The following is a 10861-nucleotide window of genomic DNA, read 5'->3' as shown; positions in this document are numbered from 1 at the left end:
CAAAACAGAAGGGTTGTGTTTACAATATAACGTATTCTTTAACCAGGACCTTTACTGCATTTTTAATTGAGGTGACCAAAACTGCACTATCCTCCAGCGAAACCAAACTGCTCGCTCTGTACTTCGCTAGATTTTTTTGAATATAAGATGACAATTGTATTATTTAAAGTAACTGTATGATTGGTTTCACAAACGAGAAAGCTAGGCAAACACAACTTAAGTTTGAAGCGTGAAGTTTGTAAAACTGGACATTTAATCACCTTTATGTGCGGTGCAGTTAATACACTGCATCACGTTCTGCCGGATCATCCCCTTGTAATCGATTGGGAGAATTACTTTGTTGAATTGTATTTCTCTTCACCCCTGACCCACACTTGTTGCAACAATGTAAGTACCCTGGCATCAGCACAGCATTCTCTGAGTAGATTAAATATTTCATTAGTAGTGTATTTCATAGGCAATGCCACCTCTGCCTCCTGGTGAGGAAAACAGGTTATTTTTCCACTGTGTGTTTGCCTGCAGAAATACATAACCATTATGTTGGAAAACAATGTGTAAAAACTTATTTGGAATCAGGTTAAAGGACATTTCCATAAATTCATTCACATTCGCGTTGTTAATGAATCAGCAACACTTGAATACATGTAATGCGAGTCAGCAGTTTGGTGGTTAACACGCGCTCACAGACACGGCTCAGTGGTGGGCGGGTCTAATGTTTCCGCGCTCTTCTTTGCTGGCTTCTTTTTCAATCAGGTCCGGTCTGCGTGTATGTATTAGAGCCTCAGCCCTCGTTTCAAGTATTGTATTATTTTCATAATACGGATCTACAGCATGTCTGGAAGAGGTAAAGGTGGTAAAGGACTCGGCAAAGGAGGCGCCAAGCGGCATCGCAAAGTGCTCCGTGATAACATCCAGGGCATCACCAAGCCCGCTATCCGCCGCCTGGCTCGCCGCGGAGGAGTGAAGCGAATTTCCGGGCTAATCTATGAAGAGACCCGCGGGGTGCTGAAGGTGTTCCTGGAGAATGTGATCCGGGATGCCGTCACCTACACTGAGCACGCCAAGAGAAAGACCGTCACCGCTATGGATGTGGTGTACGCTCTGAAGCGCCAGGGTCGCACTCTGTACGGATTCGGGGGTTAAAGATCTGGACACAAGGACACGAACACAAAGGCTCTTTTAAGAGCCGCCCACCTTTTCATTTAAAGAGTTTTCAATTCTGAAACAAGCTAAATTTAATACACCACTAAAATCTTCAAAAGAATAAAATCACATTTTTCAAAATGTTTTATACTGTTATCTCCCCAGTGTTTTCTTTGTTTTAAAATGGCTATTTACACCTATTTCACGCTGTGTAACGAGAGTATTTTAGGCTTAAACTTAAGTGTTGGATTTTTAACTCTTTACACAAATCCAGAAAAAAATAAAATTAAAATAAGCATTTCAGTTAATAAATCAATAAAATCAATTAATTGAATGGAATTGTATTTTAAAAAGTGAACATTTTCAGTAATAATGAGAAAATACGAGCTCGGTTTTATCCGATTCCGTGCAGAATTAAAGTCAGATAAGAAATAAAAACACTTAAAAAAAAAAAAAAAAAGTCTTATCTAATTTTATTTTCAGTACATTTTGTAATCAGTATAATAAATTAAAAGCAGCAGATCCTGATTCAGCTTTGAGCTCCACGATGTCGTCTTTTCTGAATTTGAGTTGAAGTTTCGCCATTCAAGCTGCTGTGAAACAATCGAGACTCTGGGATGAGGAAGAAATCAAAGAGCATCAGCATTGATCGTGTGTTTCTACATTTAACGTGTTTAATGAGCACAGAAAGTGGCGTGGGTTTGATTATTTATATTTCTATATTTAAGACGCATCGGGTGTGGATTTCAGTATTGCTGTATACTGAGTTCTTCATGTATTTAATAAATGAAAAACAAAAGACCTAAACTAACCGATCAAGAAAAAAGGCGCCGAATTCAAACCTGAACTCGAGAGAGAAAAAAAAAAAGATCTCAGCTCCCGGCAAAGTTACCACCCCCTCTGTTGCGTATCCAGTAAACAACCAATCACATCGAAGTATTCCGTCACTCGGGAGCGTTGCTAGGTTAACAGGTCAACATTCTCACTCTAAAGGGTTGTTTAGTAATAATTTGCATACAGGCTGTATAAATACTGGGGCTCTGGGGGCTGGTTACTCATTCATCTTTCAAAAAGCATCAGAGAAGGAAAATGCCAGAACCGAAAGCTGCACCCGCGCCGAAGAAAGGCTCCAAGAAGGCTGTTGCCAAGACCCAGCCTAAGGGAGGGAAGAAGCGCAGAAAGACCAGGAAGGAGAGCTACGCGATCTACGTGTACAAAGTGCTGAAGCAGGTCCACCCCGACACCGGCATCTCTTCCAAGGCGATGGGCATCATGAACTCGTTCGTCAACGACATTTTCGAGCGCATCGCCGGCGAATCGTGCCGCCTGGCTCACTACAACAAGCGCTCCACCATTACTTCCCGGGAGATCCAGACAGCCGTGCGCCTCCTGCTGCCCGGAGAGCTGGCCAAGCACGCCGTGTCTGAGGGCACCAAGGCCGTCACCAAGTACACCAGCTCCAAGTAAACCGAGACCGTCCCTGCTCCGTCTTTACAACACAAAGGCTCTTCTGAGAGCCACCCAAATACCGCAAAAAGAGTACAATTCTCATTTCAGTTCTCTGCACATTTTAAAATGGAAATGTTTAAGGTAAGGAGACTTACGTATTTATTTGGGAATGCATTTAGTTTTAGTTTCATAAACTTAAATGTTTATCGGGTTTTATGAATTTCGATTTTCTTGTAAAAATCGATTCGAATCTGTTTAACTTCGGCGGGAAAAATTGAATATGGATTGTTTCGACAAAACTGCGAATATTACAAGAAACATTACATTTGAGTTATAATAAGCGTTCTTAATTATTGAACAATCTGCTTTTGTTGGTATCTCATTTATTTCATGTATATCGCTGCCTCCACTGGCATGCATTCTGTTGTACTTTGCAATTCAAAGGTTTGGTTGTGCATTGTTTTAAATCGAGGGTAGAACCGAGGCCAGTTTGAATTTCAGTGTTTACATTCATATATCATGTTTGTTTTTTATTAACCCAGTGAAATACACCGCCCAACTATCTGTGTATTTATAAACCTTGATTTAAAAAAAATAAGAAAATAACTGCTTGATAATGTTAGTTGTCCAGTTTGTTTACATGCTCTCCATTTGCAAGCAGCAGCGCTTGCTGGAGCATCTTGAGAAACGCAGCCGTCTGTTTAAGTGAGATAGAGAGATCTCAATGACACGACACGTGATCTTCGTTCTGTTTGCACCAAGATCACCTCGAACAACGAAATGGACCTGGATCAATATGGAGATGGAGAGATTCGCCTGTAACAGAACTCCCATAGGCTATACTGCAGAACGTGTCTATTGCCATTGTGCCTTTTCTTTCTCCACTAGATGGCACTCTTCTCTCATTTGTAACGTCTTTATCTTTGGTTCATTAATAAAGAAACGGATGCCACTCTTCCTTGTAAGTGGGGATAAGCACAGGTTATTTTCAAATTAAAGTTTTTATTTAAGCTCATTTAGTCCTCCGTAGTGCTAATCACATTACTATATTTTTTATATCAGTGAAGGCCTATTAAGTGTTCTTAAATTGTTTTAACATTAGCATTGATCAATTTGAAATTTGCTTATTGATTTAAACAACTGAACAATTGTAGGCTTGATGGTTTCTTTTTTTCTGCGTTTCTACCAGTATGAGAGACGCACTCAAAATGTGTCCCCTTCCTTCAACAACCCCCGACTGAAGATTGAAGTGGTCATTCCTTGCAGCGAGTAGGTTCCCGATAACAACACTCATTGTCAGCTCGGTGCTGAGAAGAAAACACTGCCACTCCTCCTGGTGGATACCGAGACCAATCCCTTCAAAACATGTTTCACTCTAGAAATGATCCTTGCAAATATAGTCTTAACTTTTATTGGCAGACCGTCGGCACCAACTGGCAAGCTCTACTTCATATGATACACTGACTGGGCAACAACGAGGTGTTCCATTAACAATACAAACTAACTTGAGACAGCCAAGCCGTTAAAGCATACCTTAAGTTTGTCATGTGATACAAAAGCAAGTTTTGGCATTTTTGCATTGTCTGCCTCGTCAAACAAGCTCGAGCCACAGCACACAGCGCTGCTGCATCGGGACACAGAGGTGGATTTTAAAGAGACTGAATAAACGAGCTGAGACTTCTTTTTGAAGAAATTGAAAACATACCTGTTGTCGAAATATTTGCTATTTAATTTTTTTTTTTTGAATTTGCAATTGGAAGACTACATTGCCAAAAAGACAATCTGAATTGCTCATATCAAGCTGCGATGTAGCCTATGAGAATCGCTCACACAATTTAAGGGGAATTAGCTCAAATGGTAGAGCGCTCGCTTAGCATGCGAGAAGTAGCGGGATCGATGCCCGCATTTTCCAAATAGTTTTAATGTGTCTGCGTATTTAGTCCCATGCATTATGGAGATCAATACAAAGTGCGACAATTCTTTGTAACAGAGACGCCCGCCCTACATGTGTATTTTAAAGCACAGTCTCCTAATTTGTAATATTCCCCAGACTGAAAAACTGCAGTGCGCCGTCCATCGTATGCCTTCCGAGAAGCACAAAGGGAGATTTTTTTTATATATTTTTTTTAGCAACGCTCTCCCAACTGAGTTATTGCGGCTTGACAAGCCACTATTTTTGAGATAACATTCTTTTTTAGAACAGTTGTACTCTAGTTAAGTACATTTTTAAACAATTCGCTAGTAACATATAATCTCAAAGCGCAATAATTTATTTCAGCTCTAATGAAAGACAAGTATCCTTGCGCATCATATCATCCTTGATTGCGAAATGTAATATTAATTAATTGCCTTCAGATAATATTTTAGAAAATCTACTTTGCTAACAGAAGAAAAACACGCTAGCAGAGGATGGTTTCGATCCATCGACCTCTGGGTTATGGGCCCAGCACGCTTCCGCTGCGCCACTCTGCTACAGCTGCCTCATGACTGAATTACCAAGCAGCAGAAAAAAAAAAAAAACTGAACTCATCGTTTTAACCAGTCACACGGCAGTGGCCGGGCCGAACCATGGAAACGTTACAAATCAGAGATGATCCGTTTTCTTTTCTCCCAAATACGTTATGCAAAGTATGCAACTTTTCTGCCCACTTTGATCACAGGCAGTTTTATCCCCCAGTTTCGGCTGCCAATTCCAATATGCTGTCTCTCTAAAGCATCTTAAATCGTGGAAAGCGCTCTTTGTTTAAAATTACACTGAAGACTTATTTTGTTCGACCAGGCTTACAATTACATATTTTCTTGTTTTCAAACAGATTTTGTGAAGCGCATATGGGGCGCTATAGAAAATATATATGATTAATTGATTGATTGATTGAATGTTAGCCTGCGTTCGATCTGGCAGGTTTAATTCTTCAAAAGACAACGCCGAAGGGTCTGATAAATGACATTGTAATTATTTGAGATGATGCATGTAGACAATAATGTAAAAATGGTTGTTTTCAAATTTGTATCATTTAATTTCATTTTTATTTTTAAATGTAGAGCTGTTTTATAGTTATTAATGTATTATTATTAGGCTTGTAGTATTAATATTATTCATAATGTTCATTATTAACGTCGGTATTGTCGGTATTAAACACAGCCAGATATGAGGTTCAGTCCAAACAGAGCGCCGAACTCAGCGAGGTCCAGCAGGGGACAGTAACTTCACACGGGGCCATTTCATCAACCATCACCTCACAAACACTAACAAGCAAATCATTATTATTCTCCATTTTTAAAAGTCGCTCAGCGCTCTCCTGTAGCAGAGCGTTAAGTCATTTAAATTCAGCTCCGTGTGCTTTCTGAGCGGCTCACTTACTTAACGCGCCTGAATGCATCGCATTGAACACAGCGCTGAAAGAGCCAACATGGCGAACTCTGACATCCAGTTTCATAACCGCCTCCGACAGGGAGGCCAGCCAATCAGGCTCACATGCTGGGGATAGAGTGTTTCTACAGCCAATCAGGCTCACATGCTGGGATAGAATGTTTCTACAGCCAATCAGACTCACATGCTGGGGATAGAGTGTTTCTACAGCCAATCAGACTCACATGCTGGGGATAGGGTGTTTCTACAGCCAATAATACGCGATTGTTCCAACCAGACCCGCCTTCTGCTGGTGACGCTTTCATTTCAGTACAGGAAATAGAGAGGTTTGTTTTGTTCATGTGTGGAGAGGTGGTTGCAGTCAGTGATGATTTTACAACACGCTGTCTCCTGCTGTTTAAAGTATTTATGCTGGGATGAAATGTTTTTAATATTTTGTGATTTTTGTGTTTGTTTATCACCTGCACAGAGTTCCGTGAAAAGGAAAGCATCCCTTTTCTGTGTTGAATTTCACACACAGAGCGGAGCGCGTCAGTCGCAGCTACAGACAAGTCGAGCTTTTCAATGAGATGATTTACTGAGAAACAAACGCGTTGAAGCTCCAGCAGAGCTCTGCGCGATTCTGAAAGACCAAAGTAAAGTTACTCCTTGCAAAGCATGTTGTTTGTGTTCTTTCTTTATCACAACAGAAGAAGTGATGAATATATTTGAATGGGAAGGCTACAGTACAAAATAAATATTAATAAATAAAAACCGCAGGCGGTGTTTCTGATTGAAAAGAGGATTCCGCTAGACCAGTGTGAAACTCAAACCAGTGAAGATGGACGCGTCAGCGTGTCCGTGTCGCTCTCAAGACGAGCTCGCCTCTACCATCGAGCACGCAGTGAAAGCGGCTCTACACACCGTCTTGTGCGCGATTACTAAAGCTGTCGGCAGCAAATTCACTGAATTCAGAGTGGAAATGGAACAAAAAGGAGAAAGAGAATGAAAGTCTGAAGCTGAGATTGGAAATATCAGAGAGCGAGCTGAAAGCAGTGCGAGGGTGTATAAACGCTGCAGATGCAGACACTAAACAACCTTTAATATTTCAAGGTAAGATTGATTTTATTGTGTGGTATTGCTTGGTCAATCAAACACCTTAAACTACCTTTGTGATCTAATATCAACATACAGGCAGCAGCACATCGGGTTTCAGTGTTTGATTGAACTGTTTGACTGCGAATCTATTTTTAGATAAATGGTTTCATTGTATTCCGCTCCAGTGCTGTTGAGTTTGTCTTTGGTACAGTCGCGGCTCATTCGCTGCTCGTTCTTTTGCTTTCGTCCTGTTTCCTTCTTGTTCCACACACACACATTTACACGATCTTTCCAGACCTCACTGTGTGAATAAAGGGGCGGCAGCAGCACCCTGCCTGCACCAATCCGCTGTAAGATTTTGGACCCGAGTGGTTCCACAAGTTCAATTAAGGGTTGAAGTTGGAGGAAGTAAATACAACACAGTAAGGTGTCAACTGAATTGTATCATTTTATTGAGTCTCTAGATTGAGTCTCTAAATAAAGTACTTTGTTCAGCTGATGGTAAACGGAATTAGGAAACGGTCGCTCATATTGCTTATAAACATTTACTAATACAGGTTATTATTTAAGAGCAGAGATGAGTTTGCACGGGATACATACAATAGGGAGAGCCACACCATTACAAATGTATTTTAATACTACAAGGGATGTTATTGGATTTATATCTACAGTTCACGTGACGTTGCACAAGTAAGCTTCCAGTGTTGTTGCTAATGATTATTACACAGGTGGAGTTTGTACAAAAAACATATTGCTGCACTTTAAAAAGTTTGAGTTGTGTAAATCACGTGTTTAAATGAAACTGCTTTGAGAATAAGCAGGCTATCCTGCTGCAGTCCCTTGTCTGCTCATTGTATTTGACACATTGAAACTTGTATTCTGCGTTGACCGTTTCCTTCAAAACCGTTCTCACAATACAGTATCAGGTAACAAAAAGGCATTCCTCAGACACTTTGCTAAGACTGCAAGTCTCCTGGCTTGGTTTCTAAGCATGTTTGCAGTAGAGAAATGGATGTTTGCATTAGAACAATGCAAAGGCAGAATGGTGGTCATGATGGTGATTGACAGGGAGGTAGAAGTGGATGCAATGCTCCAGTGTGAGGCTACAGGAGGTGAGAAAGCCTAGCAGCACTGAGACTTGTTTTGTACAGGACGTAGAATAAAAAGATGTTCATATGAAAATGCCTTTTCCTTCACTTTGTTCATAGGAACACAAACACAGCGTTAACCGATAATTGCAATGTAGAATAACAGGAATGGTATCAATGCCATCATGTACCTAAACCACCAAACTATTATACCGGCTCAACCCTATACGAAATAACTGAGGAACAGTAGCTTTAAATCCCTGATCAAAGCAACTAACAAACCTAGCTGGTAAGTAAGAGATCTAATTGTATACAGTTTTGTTTCCCACAGATCCCAAAGAGAGCCACGCTATCCCTGAATCTGAAGCACAGGAAGGGCCAAAGATAGAAGCAGGAGTGCTGTGCAAGTTTAATGCAGGTTACAGAGCTGGCATGTGTTAAAGATGAAGAGGTCCCTCAACAGGAATGTGTTCCTATTAAAGAGGAATTCATAGAGCAGGAATGTGTCCCCATCGCAGAGGAACTTCCTCATGAAAATCATGTCTGTACACTTGAGGAGAACAACAAGCTGGGATCCAACCTGTGTGATGACTCTCCATCTGAATGTGAACTGGGATTTAGAGGTAATCCTACAAAACAAGCAGCATTGAGCTGCCTGTTCATCCTGGAGAACCTGGTACTGAACACCAGCAGGGTGCTTGAGATTCATATTTTAACCAAGGGGAGCTGCCCAACCACTATGTCAACAAGGACATCACTGTGCTTGCTTCTGAGGCACCTGCTAGATGTGCAGCCGCTGCCACGCCTCTTTAGAATGCTGTGAGATCAGCGGTGTCCAATCACGCTCCTGGAGGCCATTCCACTCCACATTGAACAGGTTCAGTTATATAAAGTGCTACTCCTGTGCCTGGATGGACACCCCTGTGTTAGATATTTGCCTTTCCTCATTCCTGGTAGGCTGTTTGCAGTTCTGCTCCCACAGCTTTACAGAGCTGCAGGGATCACATGTCCCATCACTGGGTGATGCCAAATCCAGTTGGGTTCCTCAGCATCACCAGAAGAAACATTTCAGTAGAGAATTTCTGTGGAGAATGTATGCAGCAGGATCAACAACATGAGTCTTATTTTATTTCTTACACTTTATGCAAATACAATATCATTTTTAAACGCTCATCTCACTGCAACTATCCAGAGGATTGTAATGTTTGCTCGCAATGCCACATTTCACTTTTGTGTGTCTCACAGTAAGCATTGCTGTGTTATTATTGTCACAGTACAGTAAGTATGTGTGTGGAGGTGTTCTGTACAGCAGACCAGCTCAACAGATAATTTCTATATTAATTATTAATTATCAAAAAACAAATTAAATATTAGATACATTGCAGTACTATCAAAATGCAGGTACTAAATAGGATTTTTCATGATGCTCTGTTGGCTTGATTTAAAGTAATCCATTTTAAACATTAAAAAAAAGCATGTTGTTTTTCATTTTCCACTTGGCTGACATGTTGACATCATTTTTGCTGTGACTGAAACTTGCGGGACACTTAACTGGTGAATGAATCCACCTCAGCTCAAGCAACCAATCACTGTACTGCTCATTCGCTTGTTTTCAGAACAGTGCATGTGGAAGAATGCTGTACAATAACCTTTGTCTCTCTTCTCTTTCTTTCTTTAGCTTCTAAAGTAGATGAAGGAGAACACGACTCCACTCTATCACCCCAGTGCAAAAACGCTTCTAGAGGCAAACCACAGTGCAAGAAACACAGAGAAACAACACCCCAAGAAGAAAATGTGAAGACATTGAGAACTCACTCAGTTACAATTCCTTCTTTACAAGACAGACACCCACTTACTGTGGAGAGTACAGAGACGGCACATTCTGTGTGTTTTAACAATTCTGAATCCCAGGGCAACTTGAAGACCTTACCTCATTCTATTAAAGGTGGGAAGAGTTCCTGTCAATTAGATGTTTCTGAAACTCACAAGGGAAATCCCTCAGGAGGGACTCCGTGTTCCTGGGCTGATTGTGGGAAGAGTTTCAATCATATATCACTGCTTAAAAGACACCAGCGCGTTCACACAGGAGAGAAACGTTATCACTGTGCTGTTTGTGGGAAGAGATTCAGTCCGTTCGGAAACCACACAAGACACCATATCATTCACACATATGTGTAATCCTATCCCTGCACTTAGTGTGAAGAAGTTAAGTCAGTTGCAGGCTCTTACAGGACTTGAGAACATTCTCAGAAATGCAGACACTTGGGGACACCTAAACAACAGGAGTGCATTCGACTAAATACAGAAATATTAACTGAAAACAAAAGAATAAACTTGCTTGATAAATAGGGTCACCCCTAATCACAATCTGTTCAGATCAAAAACTCACCAAAATCTGTGTTCATCATGTTGTTGAGCATTCTGATTGTGTTACATCACATTAGTATTATATTAAATAGATTGTTATTATGAGTGCAAGTTTCTCTTTTTTTCCTCCTGCATTGCTCAGCCTCTTTCAGTGTGTTGTGTGGAATCTTCCCTGATACCATGGTGAATCTGTGGTACCTCAAGACGCAGCACAGTATACCACAGTTATCATGCGGGCAGCTTGAAGTGGAAAATCAATACTGTTTCCAGCAGGGTGCGCCAGAGACCTTTTAGCACTTTAATGGGCTGCATACCATTGCTTCTTAACAAGGTGATTTCTGCTCCTGATGTGTTGAATACTCCCATC

The 10861-nt window shown here is 40.9% G+C and overlaps 1 long non-coding RNA gene and 2 other non-coding genes across 4 annotated transcripts; 1 reads left to right on the top strand and 2 right to left on the bottom strand.

Moving 5' to 3' along the window:
- Positions 1–3790: 3790 nt before the first annotated feature.
- Positions 3791–3996, bottom strand: LOC131705548 (small nucleolar RNA U3). Its single transcript, XR_009310501.1, has one exon. It is a non-coding gene; the product is annotated as a small nucleolar RNA U3 (small nucleolar RNA).
- Positions 3997–4992: 996 nt separating this feature from the next.
- trnam-cau (transfer RNA methionine (anticodon CAU)) lies at positions 4993–5064 on the bottom strand. The gene has a single exon. It is a non-coding gene; the product is annotated as a tRNA-Met (tRNA).
- A 1056-nt stretch (positions 5065–6120) lies between these two features.
- LOC117395279 (uncharacterized) lies at positions 6121–10599 on the top strand. 2 transcript variants are annotated; one of them, XR_009310307.1, is made up of 3 exons: positions 6121–7054; positions 8459–9405; positions 9806–10599. It is a non-coding gene; the product is annotated as an uncharacterized LOC117395279 (long non-coding RNA). The 2 variants fall into 2 exon arrangements; XR_004543487.3 differs by having other exon boundaries at positions 6128–7054; positions 8459–9080.
- The last annotated feature ends 262 nt before the right edge of the window (positions 10600–10861 follow it).

This window comes from Acipenser ruthenus, chromosome 35, assembly GCF_902713425.1.
Source record: "Acipenser ruthenus chromosome 35, fAciRut3.2 maternal haplotype, whole genome shotgun sequence".
NCBI lineage: Eukaryota > Metazoa > Chordata > Actinopteri > Acipenseriformes > Acipenseridae > Acipenser > Acipenser ruthenus.
This window is presented reverse-complemented; position numbering and strand designations above follow the sequence as displayed.